This window comes from Lygodium microphyllum, chromosome 3, assembly GCF_053477565.2.
Source record: "Lygodium microphyllum isolate KBCC chromosome 3, Lygodium_microphyllum_v1.1.10, whole genome shotgun sequence".
NCBI classification, from domain to species: domain Eukaryota; kingdom Viridiplantae; phylum Streptophyta; class Polypodiopsida; order Schizaeales; family Lygodiaceae; genus Lygodium; species Lygodium microphyllum.
The window spans coordinates 100045531-100062515 of record NC_141137.1 but is presented as its reverse complement, the minus strand read 5'-3'; the positions used below and the strand labels follow the sequence as shown (position 1 = coordinate 100062515).

At 42.3% G+C, this 16985-nt stretch overlaps 1 protein-coding gene across 2 annotated transcripts in view; it reads left to right on the top strand.

Annotated features, from left to right (window-relative positions):
* The window catches only part of LOC148038669 (uncharacterized), a 47737-nt gene that overhangs the window by 18255 nt on the left and 12497 nt on the right, over positions 1-16985 (top strand). The gene's annotated exons all lie outside the window — the stretch shown is intronic.

Sequence of the window (16985 nt, the reverse complement as noted above, 5' to 3'; positions counted from 1 at the left end):
TCTATCTATCCGCCAGGTGTTGGAGTCCATAGTAGACCACTCTTAGGTGTGGGAGATCATAGGGAGCCTCACTGGTTGGCATATCTGGAAGGCACGATGTCATGAGGCTTTCGGCGGAGAGAGACTTTTAGCACAGGTGACCTTAGCAGAGCTTTGGACCTCCATCATCCACTCTCTCCGCGGATGATGGGATCAGGTGCAGGGCGCGTCCAGGACTGGTCAGGAGCTCCGATGTCATTTCATGCGCACTTGGAGTGACCAAGACTTGTTTTTCGTGATGCAGGCAGGCAGCCCTAGATGGCGACAAAACCCCCCCCCCCCCCCCCCCCCCCCCCCCCCCCCCAAAGACCTCCTTGAGAGGCTTGTATACATGATGTATTTGTGACTCTCATCAGCACCAGCTAGCTTGTTGAGCATGAGCACTGCGTTGTAATCAGTTTTTTTGAGTAATATAATCGGCCACATTTTACTTGCAAAAAAAAAGTATAAATACATTTTACTCTTTGTGTACCAACACATTGTTGGTACACTCAAATCTAATCATACTTCCACTCTCTCTCTCTCTCTCTCTCTCCATCACATTCACTCGAACTGCTGATTATTCCCAATTGAGCTGCAACAAACTTTTGCCTTCGGCACCTACTGCATCCTTGGGATACTTGTGTTGAAAAATATGCAATCACACTCCTATGATAGCCTCTTTGTGTGGAGCAGTAAGGCAAGGAATATGTAACAGCTTAGAAGAACTGCCTTGTATCCCATAGGCATAGTGAGGAAAAATGGTACCATTCTGCAACTCTAAAAGAATGTACTTGATAATCATTTGAATATGAATGCCATTGTACTTTGTACTTTCAGTCTTGTCCATGTCTACTCAAGATTCTGTTTATGAGTCTAAGTTAATCTATCTTGGAACCTAATTTACTTGAGTAATGCTCTAAGTCATCATGCTTCTTGTCCATGAATTCTAACTACTATAGTTAAACCTTGCTCAAGGATTCGTGCTTCTCAACATGGTGTTAGAGCTATGGTGAGCATGGTTCAATTAAGCTCATTGCTCAGCTCAGTTTTAATTGAAGTCTTAACCTCTTCACTTCATCTTCACTCTACACGTCTTGACCTCCATAGCTAGTAGTACCTACCTGTTTTCGAGTGCTTGGATCTCTCCATACAAAGCATATCTCAACGAGCTTTGTTTTAGAGGTTTTTTCCTTGATTTTTTGCGCAAGGTTAGTGAGGCCTTGTGACAACCTACCTCTAGCTTTATATGATTGGTTTTTCCATGTCTACATTGAGCAAGGTTCTACTCATGATAGCCTCTGTATACTCCGTGTTTTTATGGTTGTGATTAAGGAGGGGTGTTGAGAAATATGCAATCACACTCCTATGATAGCCTCTCTGTATGGAGTAGTAAGGCAAGGAACATGCAATAGCCTAGAATAATTGCCTTGTATTCTATAGGCATAGTGAGGAAAAGTGGTACCATCTTGCAACTATAAAAGAATGTACTTGACAATCATTTGAATATAAATGCTATTGTACTTTGTACTTTTAGTCTTGTCCATATCTACTCAAGATTGTGTTTATGAGTCTAAGCTAATCTATCTTGAAACCTAATTCACTTGAGTAATACTTTAAGAAGTCATGCTTCTTGTCCATGGATTCCAACCACCATAGCTAAACCTTGCTTAAGGATTTGTGTTTCTCAACATGGTATTGGAGCTATGTTGAGCATGGTTCAGCTAAGCTTATTGCTCCTTTAGCTCCCCACAACCTCAGCTTAGCTCAGTTTCAATAGAAGTCTTCATCTCTTTACTCCATCTTCACTCTACATCTCTTGACCTCCATAGCCAGTAGTACCCACTTGTCTTGGAGTGCCTGGATCTCTCCATACAAAGCATATCTCAACGAGCTTCTTTCTAGAGATCTTTCCCTTGACTTCTTGGGCATCTCCTTGTCACATCACATCGTAACATTGGTCGCTCTCCTCCTTAGCATTTTGATTTTTCCAGCTTGTGTTAGATCTGTGTTGTCCACTTGTCATACAACGTGCATTATCTATACGCTTCGCGATGCGTCCTGTGAGCATAGGGCAATGAAAACCTACTATCTAAGCTACATTCTCACTAGAGGGTTCATCAGATAATCGCCTCCTTGACCTGTTGGAATTGAAGATTGAGATGGGTAGAGAAACCCTAAAGTGGGCAACCATAGCCACTAGTATTTGAGCTCATAAATCTCTTTATTCTCTCACTTCTCCGACCTCAATCAAGTCACTGCCACTCTGATTTGGTACTTCACTCAGTTCTCGGCAAATCAAGTTAGCAAGGAGGAAAAGTTCAACATCAAGCTCAACAAGTATAGTATCTTTTGATACTCATTTAGTACTTTTTGGCACTAGTACTTATTGTGTCTCTTGACTCATCCAATTTCAACTCACCTTAATTATATGGAAAGTTTGCTAACTCAACTTATAGGGATTAACTTAAAAATGGAAGAAGATGTATGCATTGAATTCTTGCTTAAGAGTCTTTCTCAAGAAGTTGGTAATGTCTCCACTACATTAATTAATATGCTAAATCCAAAGCTAGTAGACATCAAAGCATCACTCTTGGAAGAAGAGAAGAAGCTCAAAGGTAAAGAGGAAGCAAGCACTTCAAAAGAAAAATAGGTGCTCTATGTTAACAATAAGTACAAAGGGAAGAAAGAAATTGTTTGTGACTTTTGTAAAAGAACTGGGCACATTGAAAAAATTTGTCATACTAGGAAAAGATCATAGAAGACCCGCCTTGCAACTCTTAAAAAAGAAGACCATGAAGAAGAAGACACTTAAGAGTTGAAGGATAATCCTTATCGGTTCTTTTGTTTCCACTTCTCAAATAGGCTTTTTTTAAAGCCTTGTATGTACTTGCATTAATGCGCCAATGATAAGCCTTGTAATCCTTATGTAATTTATGTACTATAGAGCCTCTACACACTTAGCGAGGCCTTGTGACAACCTATCTCTAGCTTTATATGATTGGTTTTTCCATGTCTACATTGAGCAAGGTTCTACTCATGATAGCCTCTGTATACTCCGTGTTTTTATGGTTGTGATTAAGGAGGGGTGTTGAGAAATATGCAATCACACTCCTATGATAGCCTCTCTGTATGGAGTAGTAAGGCAAGGAACATGCAATAGCCTAGAATAATTGCCTTGTATTCCATAGGCATAGTGAGGAAAAGTGGTACCATCTTGCAACTATAAAAGAATGTACTTGACAATCATTTGAATATAAATGCTATTGTACTTTGTATTTTTAGTCTTGTCCATGTCTACTCAAGATTGTGTTTATGAGTCTAAGCTAATATATCTTGAAACCTAATTCACTTGAGTAATACTTTAAGAAGTCATGCTTCTTGTCCATGGATTCCAACCACCATAGCTAAACCTTGCTCAAAGATTTGTGTTTCTCAACATGGTACTGGAGCTATGTTGAGCATGGTTCAGCTGAGCTTATTGCTCCTCTAGCTCCCCACAACCTTAGCTTAGCTCAGTTTCAATAGAAGTCTTCATCTCTTTACTCCATCTTCACTCTACATCTCTTGACCTCCATAGCCAGTAGTACCCACTTGTCTTGGAGGGCTTGGATCTCTCCATACAAAGCATATCTCAATGAGCTTCGTTCTAGAGATCTTTCCCTTGATTTCTTGCGCATCTCCTTGTCACATCACATCATAACATTGGTCTCTCTCCTCCTTAGCATTTTGATTTTTCCAGCTTGTGTTAGATCTGCGTTGTCCACCTGTCATACAACGTGCATCATCTACACGCTCTACGATGTGTCTTGTGAGCATAGGGCAATGAAAACCTACTATCTAAGCTACATTCTCACTAGAGGGTTCATCAGATAATCGCCTCCTTGAGCTGTTGGAATCCAAGATTGAGACGTGTAGAGAAACCCTAAAGTGGGCAGCCATAGCCACTAGTCTTCGAGCTCATAAATCTCTTTATTCTCTCACTTCTCCGACCTCAACCAAGTTACTGCTACTCTGATTTGGTGCTTTACTCAGTTCTCGGAAAATCAAGTAGGTAAAGAGGGGAAGTTCATGTAACGTGCCTGCCTATCGGCTGTCCAAGCATGTTTTTAGAGGTCCATCAAGAGACGAGTCTAAGCGACGTCGCTCGGCACTCCCATGGAATGTCATGGGGCTTGTCGCCTAGGGTTTATGAGTTTGCCTCGCAATGAAACGTTCGCCGCCGAACCCACTAGGATTGACTTGAAATTTGGGCTCCTAGTGGTCAAGGTCTCCTAACAACATTCTAGCGTTGGGTTTTGGACATTCTACTTCATACAGAGATATCGAAGCCGAAGCATGTTCATGCCGCACTTGGTTAAAAGAGAATGGGAAACGAGAGGGATGTGCCGCTCAACCTCTGTGCCCGTAGAGCATAGTCCCATTTTGGTCCCGTAAAACGACATGAATCGGGTTCTAACCTAATAATACCTAAAGGTCGTACGACTGTAGAATCTTGTGAGAAGCCTCCCAGTTCTCTGAGACCACCCTACCGTAGGACAGACCCGTTGGGGGTTCTGCCCACCTGCTTTCCTTGATAGCTTTAGTTTTCTAATTAGATCCTACCACAATTACGTACGACATTTAAAATCAGCTTTCTTAATTAGGCCTTTTTAGGGAATAGGGTTCGTTTGTGTGATTTACGGCACAAACACAAATACAGAGCAAGCAACCCTTTGACAAAGAAGTTCATACAAATTCCTTAACTTATCTTCATGTTAATCTTTGTCTCTTACCCATACAGGAGAAATTATGTATCCATTCTGTCCAATAGAAGTATCTGGTCCAAATCACATGACATAGTAATTTTCATCCTTTATCTAGAATAGGATCTTTCAACGCCATAGATGTTGGGGTCACGGTAGTCTACAACTCTGTTTTGGTCTCTGCAAGGGGTGTCCAAAGCTCCATTGACCCAAGCGACCGAGGAGTGAGACACAACTTCCGTGGTTGGCCTTTTCACCACTCCACCTTTGGCCAGTGAATTGACTAGTGCCCTCTCAATTTGAAATGTGGGGTGACCTTGGAGATGACCCACCCGCGCAAAAATATCATTTCCTTAATTAATCCAATTAAGAATCAAGCACAATCAAGACAATCAGCCTTAATATCATCTTCCAAGAAAACATTCCTTTATCCTATGGCAACTTGTCATCACTGACCCTTGCCATGCATATACCATCAAACACAAGCTCTAATTATCCAAATCACATCCCAACAATCAGTTAAATGCAAAAGCATTTAGGACGTTGTTTGATCAATCAACAAAAAACAGTGGTATTTTTTTCCAAACATTGTAGGAATAGTCGTGATAACCTTTCCATCGCGTATTTGCTCTCCCCCTTGAGATCGGGAGTGGTTCTATGTAAATTTTACTTAACATACTCTTCTTTCGGCTAAGGCATACGTTAGGGTTTGAAACACTGTACAAGACATAGTTCTATTAATCACTTACATTGATTGATAACCCAATCTTCTTTCCAACAAGTTTAAAAGTATTGGTTTGTACTTGATCCCAAGGTTTTCTAATCCCTTGAGTTTTTCCCTTGCCTTTGGGGCTTGGAGATGTTGTTTTCATCTAGCTCAACCGTGAATAGGATTGATAAACATAGTCACTATCGGAGGACCTCAAGACATCTTAGTTTTAATCCTTATGACTGTTGTTTGTGTTAACTATGCACTAGAGTTTCGAGATTGAATTTCCTCTAGGATAGATTACTTACCATGTGATCTGTCAAGCGTGCAAGCTCAATCATACTTTCAGTGTGGTAAAATACTTATTTAATATTTTCCACGAAAGAAGAGTTGATAATACCTTGGAGTCTTATATGCTATTTATGCTATGTATGAATTTGTCGCATAGCAACTAGATACAATTAACTTCTCTTGATACCCGTGCTTTGCAACTTTATCTTTCGAATATATGAGATGAAGCCTATGCCTTTCCATGACCTGTTCTCATGTGGCATCTAATGTACTTTGTGCGGGAATCAAAACAAGCATATATTAATTTGGAGATACATTACTTACGACCGATATCGCAGTTGGATCGGTAGTGATGTCCTTGCTTGAGGCTTCCTTGCTTGTTGTGGGGTTGCTATCTGTGCGCGATATTTTCCACTCGGGGGCCATTCTCGGTTTCCGTCTCCCTTAGACGCAAGTCGCACAGGACTTCCGCACCTTGAGCTCGATTAGTGGGGCCAATTGGGGGGAAGAATTAGGCTTGTAGATGGACGATAATCTCGTGGAGAAAGGTATAGTAATTCGCGGGCAAAGGGAAAAAAGATGTCTATCCTCTTAGGAGGGGAAAAGAAAGAGTCTCTCTTGCTCTCTCTTTTTCTCTCCCTCTTCTTCTTTCTCTCTTCTTCTTTGTCTCTATCTTCTCACCTCTCCCTCTTCCTCTCTCTCTCTCTCTCTCTCTCTCTCTCTCTCTCTCTCCCTCCTCTCTTCTTCCTCCCTCTCTCCTTACCTCTCCCTTCCTTTTCCTCTCTCTTCCTCGGTAGCAAAGGGAGGGGGGCCGGATAAGGTGGCCTCTCTTATTTGCTTAAAGGGGGGGGGGGGGGGGAATGTGGAGAGGTGGAGTGGTGCAGTGAGTCCGCTGCAGTGGACTGGTTGAGGTGGTAGGCCAGTGGCCTCCCCCTCGTCAACGTCGTCATTATCCTCATCTTCGTCTTCTTTGTCGGCTTCCTCCCCCATGGCCTCCATGTCAACGTGCTGTCTCCTCTGCCACCGTCATTCGTGTTATCATCTTCCTTTCCCTCTCTCTCTTTCTCGGCAGCAAAGGGAGGGGGGGCGGATAAGGTGGCCTCTCTTATTTGCTTAAGGATGCGGGGGAGGGGGGGGGGGGTTTATAATAGAAGGGGAGGAAGGGAATGTGGAAGAGGTGGAGTGGTGCAGGGAGTCCGCTTCAGCGGATTGGTTGAGGTGGGATGGAGGGATGGTAAGATGGTGGCCTCCCCCTCGTTGTAACGTACCTGCTCCTCAAATCGTGGGACACGTCTTAGCAGTCCATCGAGAGATATATCTAGAAGACGTCGCCCGGCACTCCCAAGGAATGACACGAGTTTTGCCAACTAGGGTCTCTCGAGTCTGCCCCGCAACGGAACTTATCCGGCTGTTCCCACTAGGATCGACTTGAAGTCCGGGTTCCTGGTCAACATTGTCTAAGGTCATAGACCAACTTTTTCCTAACATTTCTTGTTAACATTTCCTTTAAGGAAAGCTCTCGGCTAACTGAGACCACCCTTCCGTAGGATAGACCCATTGGTCACATCCACCACGCTTCCCTCCAGGGTTGTTTTAGTTATCTAATTACCTACCACGTTATGTTTGACACATAAAAGCAGCCTCCGTAATTAACCCGTTAGTCACAGGTTCCTTTACGTAATTTAGGGCACAGACACAAAGACAAGATAAAACAAGATTAAACGCTTAACTTATCTTTGGATTAATGTTTGTCTCCCGCCCATACAGGAGAATTAAGTGTTCCTTTCTGCCTCCGCAGAAAAATCCTTCCATCTCCTGGCAACAAAACCTGAAGGTTTATTTTACCAAGATTTTGCCTTGTAACTAGTATCAAGGCCTCGAGATCCCATCTCGAGTCACGTAGAACACTTGTGTAGGGTTCGGAGGCATTGGGATTTACGGCCAGAGCCCCCACTGGCACCCAAGCGTCCTCTTACGCCAAGTAATTTCCATAGAGAGACCTCTCGCGGCGGGTTCGGTCCACATTCCCGGCGCGGATTCACAACCCCCTTGATTAGGGTTTGGCGGTTCGTGGGGGGTAGCTAGCGCTATCATTCCTTAATTATTCCTTTAGGAAATCAATCACAGCTGAAGCCCCTAGCTTAAAAGCAATCACTAGGGAAAACATCCTTTTTGTTTCCATGGAAATCATTCATCTCAGACCCGGCCATGCAATTATCAAACACACCCTACTTTGGTTATCATCAAAACCACATTAACAAACAATTAAATGCACAACCTCTTGCTTCAAGGCATCGCAATCCCATTGCATGCACAATCAGAATTTAGCTTGGATGTATCAAAACACTTGCTCAAGGGATTTATAACCTTTTCAAACAACCAAGCATAACTTGGGTCAACAATCCATTTAGGGTTAGGTTACCAGCTTCAACTAAGCCAGAAGCGTATCCATTTGCGATAGTCCACAGCAAGATCAATAAAACAATTCGCAGGCAATTATACTTAATCCTAATGCACCGGATCACATGTGACTTGCGTCTATGAAAGTCTAGGGTTTTGTCTAACGATGCTAGAGTATCTCATGAACAGAAATTAACATTTCATGTGTTTCTTTTAACCATGATTGCGAAACGTGAATTCTAAACGACTATTCATGCATTGAACTGGTTAAAAAGCTATCATTTTATGTGAAGTAAGGCAATAACCTTATCATTTTATGTGTGCAAAAGCTATCATTTCGTGCCTAAAATCTTGTGCGAATTCCACACTCTACTGTTTCGCGCATGCAACTTAGTACTTAGAGTAAACAGAACCCTAAGACTCGTTCTTGTTTCATGCATGTTCCCGATTCTTTCATCTCTAATACCTAATTAATTTTAAAGCTTAGAACCTGGGTTTGATTCGTGTTTGTTGCGTTGGTCGCTCCACTCGCCTCTCCAGCGTTACCGGTAGTTGTGGCGCCTACACTTCTCGCGACTTTCTTCTTGGGAGCCATTCGCCTCGCGGAGATTGGGCAGTCCGGACCTTAACCGTTTTCGGGTCAACAGGTTCGGTTAGGAAAGACCGCTGGATGGGGCCCTTGGTCGAGAGGGTGGTTTGGTTGTGGCTCCTTGCAGCTACTCACCAACTCCCACTCCCACTCCCACTCCCACTTCCTCTCCTTCTTTCTCTCTTCCTCTCTCTTCCTCTTCTTTTCTACTATCTCCCTACTCTTTCTCTCTCTCCTTTACTTCTTCTTTTCTCTTATTCTCCTACTCTCTCTCTCTCTCTCTCTCCTCTTCTCCTCTTCTACCTCTTTTTCTCCTTCTTCCACTAATTCTCTCTTCCCTCTTCTCCTTCCCTTCCTCTCTTTCCTCTCTCCTCTTCTTCCTTCCCTCTTCTCCTCCTTCTCTCCCACTTCTCTCTCTTCTTTTTCTCCCTTACTCTTTTTCTTCTCCCTTCCTCTTCTTCTTCTCCTCTCTCTCCCTCTTCCTTCTCCTTCTCCTCTCCTCTCCCTCTTCTCTTCTTCCTTCCCTGTTCTCTCTCTTCCCTCTTCTCCTCTCTCCCACTTCTCTCTCTTCTTTTTCTCCCTTACTCCTCTTCTCACTTCCTCTTTTTCTTCTCCTCTCTCTCCCTCTTCCTTCTTCTCCTTCTCTCTTCTCTTCCTCTTCTCTTCCCTCTCCCACTCCTTCCTTCTCTCTCCTTTACTTCTCTTCTCCTTTCTTCTCTCTGCTTCACTTCTTCTCTTCTCTCTCCCTTTTCTCTCCTTCTTCACCTTCTCTCTCTCCCTCTTCTTCTCCTTCTCTCCTCTCCCTTCTCTTCCCTCTCCTACTCCTTCCTTCTCTCTCCGTTTTCACTTCTTTTCTCTCTCCCTCTTCTCTCCTTCTTCACTTCTCCTTCTTTCACTGTCCACGGGGGCCCGCAGTCGTTAAGCAAACGAGAAAGGGGAAGGGCTTGTACGTTAGCAGGGGGAGCCGCGGAGCCGCAGCGTTAGTCGGAGGGGCCAGGGGTCTGCTTGTAGCAAACGGGGGGGGGGGGGGGGGGGCTTGTGGACGAGGAGGAGGGGTGGTCTTATAAGGGGCGGGGGCGCAGCTGTATGCCGCCACCTGGGCGGCATGCCCCTCCCTTTCCCTACTCACTCCCTCTCTCTCTCTCCCCGATGTACTGTCGGGGGGGGGGGGGGAAGGGAGAGGGAAAAAAAAATTGAAAGAAAAATAAAAAAAGGGGGGGTGGTTCCTATGGGGTATGGGGATATTACACTCGTCAACGTTGTCATCATCCTCATCTTCGTGTTCTTTGTCGGCTTTCTCTCCCATGGCCTCCATGTCAACGTGCTATCTTCTTTGCCACCGTCATTCGTGTTGTCACCTCCTTCTTTCCCCCTTGCCACCTGTCGGCGACGGCGGAGGGGGGGGGGGAGAGATTGAAAAAAATTTCAATTTTTTAAATTAAAATAGGGGGGAGGATTTCTACGCAGCGTGGCGGGGGATATTATAGTTCAACATCAAGCTCAACAAGTATAGTATCTTTTGATACTCATTTAGTGCTTTTTGACACTAGTACTTCTTGCGTCTCTTGACTCATCCAATTTCAACTCACCTTAATTATATGGAAAGGTCTGCTAATTCAACTTCTAGGGATTAATTTAAAAATGGAAGAAGACATGCATTGAAGTCTTGCTTAAGAGTCTTCCTGTAGAATTTGGTAATGTTTTCATCACTCTAATTAATATGCCAAATCCAAAGCTGATAGACATTAAAGTATCACTTCTTCAAGAGGAGAAGAAGCTCAAAGGTAAAGTGGAAGCAAGCAAATTCAAAAGAACAATAGGTGCTCTATGTTAATAATAAGTACAAAGGGAAGAAAGACATTGTTTGTGACTTTTGTAAAAGAACTGGACGCACTGAAAAATTTTGTCATGTCAAGAAAAGATCACAGACCATCTTGGGGCCTCAGTAGGCAGGAGACAACAAGGAGTCACCTTCAGGGGGTTGGCAAAAACATTGCTGATCGGGTGATAGCATTTTGGAGGTGTTTGGCAATAGGTGACTGCATTAAATGTAGGTTGGAGCAGGCAGCAAGCAGAATTTAAGGTTTTCTCGTAAAGAAAATCAGATTTCTCTCATCTTGGCTTTCTCTCACTTTCTCCAACCCATTCTCAGGAGATCTTAGCATTTCTCAGCCATTTTGAGCAGATCTCAGCTAAATTTGGTGGATAGTAGAGAGATCTTTGCTGTAAATCCTAAATTTTTACAGAAATTAGGGTTTAGCGACCACCTTGGGACCCATGCCAATAGGAAAAGGCATCATATAGTGAGATCAGTACCATGAAATTCATGGCATTGATAGGGATTTCCGATGCGAGGCCATCCATTGTGAGTTGGGGCAACATTTGGCTTGTTGGTGGTTCAATTTATGCAATTCTTGGGTGAAAATTAAGGGTCAATAACTCAAATTACTTGCTGATTATATGTATAACAATGGGCTTTTGGATCAGCAAAGGAGATTGTGAAATGTCAACTTGTACTCAATCTGTTAGTAATTAAAGTTAAAGAAATATAAAAAAGGGTGCTAGCTTTGGGGCCAACCAACTATTGTCCAAGATTATGAAAGTAAATCGTGCATTTTAATTTATGTTTATTTGTTGATTGTTGTAGCTAAGTGCTTAATCAGGGAATTATCACCCTCTCCAAGAAGGAAGGTTGGTTTCATGGTTTCAACACTAGGATACCACTCAATCCCTTGATTTGGTGGGCCTGAGGCACCTAATTGTAAGCCAAAGCTTTGTGCTAGTGTTGATTTTTGCTATGAGCTGAGAAATTATAGCAATATATCTTCATACACAGTGAGATGCAATCAAGCAGTGATGATGCCTCTCAGTATAAACATTCACATGGAAATGAAGAAAATGTAATGGCTGATCTTGGATATGGCTCAAACCATGGACGACAAAATGATAATGTTATTCTAGACCAAAATGTGGATCCTTATACACCTTCAGAAGCTGATGACCAGCAAGAGAAAGAGGAATTTGATGACCAATTTAAAGATCTTTAAAGATCAACTAAGGACATCAACTGAAATGCTTATGCAACTGGTAAATGATCCTTAGTTTTTGTGCTTTTTGAACTCTTAAAAGAGGGTAATAAATGCAAGAAGAGAAAATCATCTTCAAGAGCTGTGGGATATCAAGATGCATCGAAGGAAGAGTCAATATAGCAGCATGATGTTTCAAATGTGGGTAGTGAGCATAAGCAAATGATGCTAGTTAGGCAATTGATGCATATGCAAGGCTAACTTGGAGGTGCTAATCCAAGGTTTTTTGGATAGCAGGGTATGCATGCAATGATGGGACAACCATAATACTTTGACGGCGGCACTGGTTTCCATGCTATGGAAGCCCATGTATAACAATGTTGGCATGATGTTGGGGCACAAGGTGGCAAGTTTGGCAATGTATATTTGTAGCCCATTGTGTTTGGGTCCCATGATATTAATGTTGGTCATGCTAATGCCAAGTATAGTGTTGGTCTTGAAGAAAAATGTTGCTAGTAATGCATACAATGTATGGGAAAATGTGTCTTGGTATGGGTAGTAGTATGCAAATTCTTATGCACAGTTGCATTGCAATGGTCCAAAGTATGCAAACAAGAATGTTTCCTAATGCATTTAGTGTTTCTAGCATGTTACGTATACATGAGGGGCAAGTTAACTAGATGCAATGTTGCATAGTAGTTAAGTTAGAATTTTTGCAATGTGAAAGCATAAAGCATTGCAATGCTCAAGGGGAAGAAAAACCTACAACCTACTGGAAGTTTTGAGATAAGTAAAGTTAGAGGTAAAGTTTCCATATGCTTCTTGGTGAAGCTTGAGCATTGTTTCACTGATAGATGCAAAGTGGATGACTTGGCAGACCATTCTCAGTTGTTGCAGCTTTGCCCAGATACCTTTCAGTTTCAATTGACTTTTGCTTAGGCTCAATCAGGTTCAATAGAGGAGGGGTTTGGAGTATTGCCTGATGCTCCAGGGAGAGGTGGCACTTCCACTTTGCATCCAAGGTATTGTGTTGAAAATATGTCTGCCATGAGGTCACTACTCAGTGTATTGGTCATTGCGAGATGTATGTAGATGAGTATGAGTTTCACTTGGGCATTGGAACTATACTTTTGTATTAGTTTATGATTAGTTTGGCATGAGTTTTTGCCTTGGTTTTGAGACAATTTATGATCAGTTTCAACTTAATTTTTTGTAAGTTTGAGCACCATTTATGGTTACATTTGGGATCAGTCTTGCATTAGTTATACTGATCAGTCTTTGCAATCGGTTTTTGATAAGCTTAAGGTCAGATTTGCAACAGTTTGTGATCAGTTCTCAGTTCAGCAAGTGATCAGTTTATGATCAGATTATGCTCAGTTTTCAATGGTTTACAGCTGGTTGCATGGACAACAGCATACTAGTAAAAGCCAGTGAGAGTTTCAGCCATGGTTTATGTTTAAAATATGCTTTATTGTGGTTCTAAAGTCAGAATAGTTAAGAAACATGAGTTATGGATGCATCCAATGAATTTGTAGCAACAATTTTGAAATGGTTTTTAGTTTTATGTTATGTATATGTTGGTTGGACATTTTCTATAGGTTTGCAACATGTAGCACGGTAGGAGTCGGGACAACAATGCGCAAAGTTGTGATTGTGAGGCTTTCTGGAAATTCTAGTGTAGAATGCCTTTCCTTCGGCACACTACAATACGATCAAGGACCATTGCAAGGATTTCAAGGGGGAGGTCTATCACGGGGATGTGAAATTTGAGATGCTTTAATCTTGCTGATAACATTTGATTAAGTTATTAATCAAATGTGCAAGGTTATTCAGCACATGTGATACACATGGCAGTTGTTTCATGGTAACAGGCCAAGGACCTCAAGGATGTAGTGGGTGCCAAAGGCCAAAGTTGTGATAAGTTATGTGAGCTAGGTTATGGGGGTTAGTGGGTGTCAAATTTGACCCTAGGATAGTTATTTGGCCAATAAGTATTGGTGGTGACACTAAAAACTTGCATTAATTAATTAATTAATTAATATCAGTGTAAGGGTTGAAAGAGATTGGGGACTACTCCAGGTTGCAAATGACCTAGCCAATTTAGTTATGGATAGGTACATTCAATTTTGGGCAAGGTCTGAAGAGCTGAAACTAATTTTCATTAATTGTGAAAATTAATTAAATAGTTGGATAATACTAAAAAATGGATTTAAAAGATTGACACTTGGCAAAAATGCCTATGCAAATTAAGAAAACGTTTTTGGGGGTTTGGGTTTCAGCCATTTAATTAGTTTACAGCTTGGAGTTGGGTCCCCCCAAAACCCTAATTCTTGGAGTATCCTTCAACATCTATAAATAGACAGACTGCTCCCATTCAGCCTCATTCCTATTTATGGAGGTTTCACACCCTTGAGTGCAGATTTCAGCCATTAGTCTACCTCTATGTAGTTGTCCCGCCTTCGAGATTATTGCCACCTCTCCATCAGCCCTCGTAGTGCCCTAGCGCCCTCCTTCAGGCTATTGCCCAATTGTTTGGCACCTTTCTTCAAGCTGTGTTTGGCATCTTCCAACCATTGCCAACATCTTCATCACCTTCTATAGCTTGCACTTGGTTCTAGACCAGCTAGACGATAGTTCCTATACACTCTAGTTGCTTGCGTTTGGTGTCTCTTTCTCCAAGCGACAAGTATTGGTGCTCCTCCTCATCCAGACGACATCCAGAGTTTGCATTTACACTCATTTGGGGGTTGCCTTCCATCTCCACAACTTCTGCTTCTTGCATTTGGTGCTCCAAGCCCTTCTGGCATCATCTTTTGCAGATTTCTCATTGGATTGGTGGGCATAGACTTGGGATTTGACTCCGGTGGATGTCACTCTCCGATAGTTTACTCTGCCCTTGAGTATCTGTACACTCTTATATTCATTTACCGTATCCATTCACTTCAGAGTTGTGTTCTTCTCTCCCTTCTTCTGTTTGAGTTTGAGTTTTGAGTTTTGTGTTTAGGGTTTGAGTTTTGCTTTCTGTGTTTGTGTTTGTCTCTTTGTGTTTTTGTCGTGGTCGTACAATGTGTTTCCTCGGTACAAACCCTAGCAGTTTTCTTCACCCTTGGCTTTCTCTTACCCTCTCCAACCATTCTTAGGAGATCTCAGCATTTCTCAGTCATTTTGAGAAGATCTTAGCCGAATTTGGTGGATAGTAGAGAGATCTCTATTGCAAATGCTAAATTTATGCAGAAATTAGGGTTTGATAGCCACCTCGTGACCCATGCCAATTGGTTTAAGGCATTATATATTGAATTCAACACTTGAAATTTGTGTAATTGTCAGGGAATTCAGGTGTCAGCTCGCTCATTGTAATTTGGGGTAGCATTTGGCCATTTGGAGGTTCCATTTGTGAGAGTCTTGGGTGAAAAATCAAGGGGCAATAGGCCCGAATTGATTGCTGATTGTTGCTACAGCAAAGAGGCTTTTGGAACAGCAGAGGAGATTGTAAATCTCAGCTTGTATTCATTCCATTAGCAATCGAGTTAAAGAAATACCGAAAGGGGCGCTAGTTTTGGGGACAACAAGGTGTCCAATGTCCGAGATTATTAAGGTAATTTGTGCATTTAAGTTATGTTCATTTGTTGATTGCTGTAATTAAGTGCTTAATCAAGGAATTACACCCTTTCCAAGAAGGAAGACTAGTTTCAAACTAGTACCACCGCGAAAGTATCTTGGCTGTGCCATCATGGCATGCATGCCATGGTGTTCAACAAGCATTAGATTGGCACTTTCAAGTTGGCCTTGCATATGCATCAATTGTCCCATTGCCATCATTTGCTTATGCGCACTACCCACATTTTGAACATCATGCTGTATTATTGTCTCTTCGTTTGGTGCATCTTGTTGTCTTGAAACTTTTAAAGACGATTTTCTGTTCTTGCCTTCATCCTTTCCTTGAAAGACAAATTAAGCCTCATCTTGCCAATAAGCCTCATTGATGATATTTCTTATAAATGTCAAAGCCTTTAGTTGATGTTTCTCATCCTATACGGATCTCTCTCTAGAAAAAGAGTGGTTCATTGCTTTAAAAGATCTAAATCACTATTCGCTCTAAATATATCGTACACTTTAGTCCTCTTTGCGACAAATTTTACCATGATTCTTCCTCTCGTGAAGAGTTTATCTATCCATCTAACCTTTTCCAAATCCTCCATGAGTAGATCCAAACAATGTGACACACATCAAGTCCATATGATCTTAGAGAGTTCTCTCTCTAACAAAACACCCATAGCCACATAGTTACTACAATTGTTAGTGATAACCTATACTACATTTTTTGCACCGATCTCCAAAATGGCAGCTGTGTTGTGCCTATAGATGTAATCACTGCCCTTGTGGCAGATGCATCTATGGCACACAAGAACATGGTCCCTTTGCAAGAGGACACCAAGATGCTATACATTCATCACAAAAGATGATGTAGCCATGTTTTTGCCAAGTAGTCTTCAAATGCTGCATCTCTAGCTCTATAGCTTGGTTCTCTCTAACAAGCTCACGTGTGCGCAAAGCCTCATAGGTGGGGCCCCTCCACTCACATCCAATACGATTGATGTTCTTGATGGTGCTTTTCCACCTCTTTGTTCGTGCAACATGGAAAAGGATGGTGCAATGTATAAATAATCTTGTGATCTCACAATTAGCCTCTGCCTTTGCTTAGTTTTGAAGGGTTGCTATAACACTTGCCCTTTCCAATGATCCCCTTGCTGCGCCACTAGTACATGCATTTGTTGATGAGCTACTACCACCTTGTGCACCCTTAGGATGTGGCGAAGGGGTACGCGAAGCAATTGGACCCTCAACATATGCATATGCACTTCCTTGTGTTGCCTTTGTATCTGCATCCATAGAGATGTTGGCACTAATAGAAGCACCAACATCTATGCACACTATCCCTCTTTGGGGCACTACCACCTACTGTGGGAGGTGGAACCGTAGGACGTGCACTTTGTTGTGGAGTATCATCGTCATTTGCCACACTAACCACAATGTGTTGCCGCCTCCAATGCTGTAAACTAGCAAACACATCATTAGGCACATCAGGGCAATTACTAATATCTTTACCACTAACACGAGCATGATGATCCTTCACTCATGTAATTCTCCCCGTGCGTATGACATGGAAATAGTTGCGTTCCCACTACTTCGATCCACTGCTAGCTCCA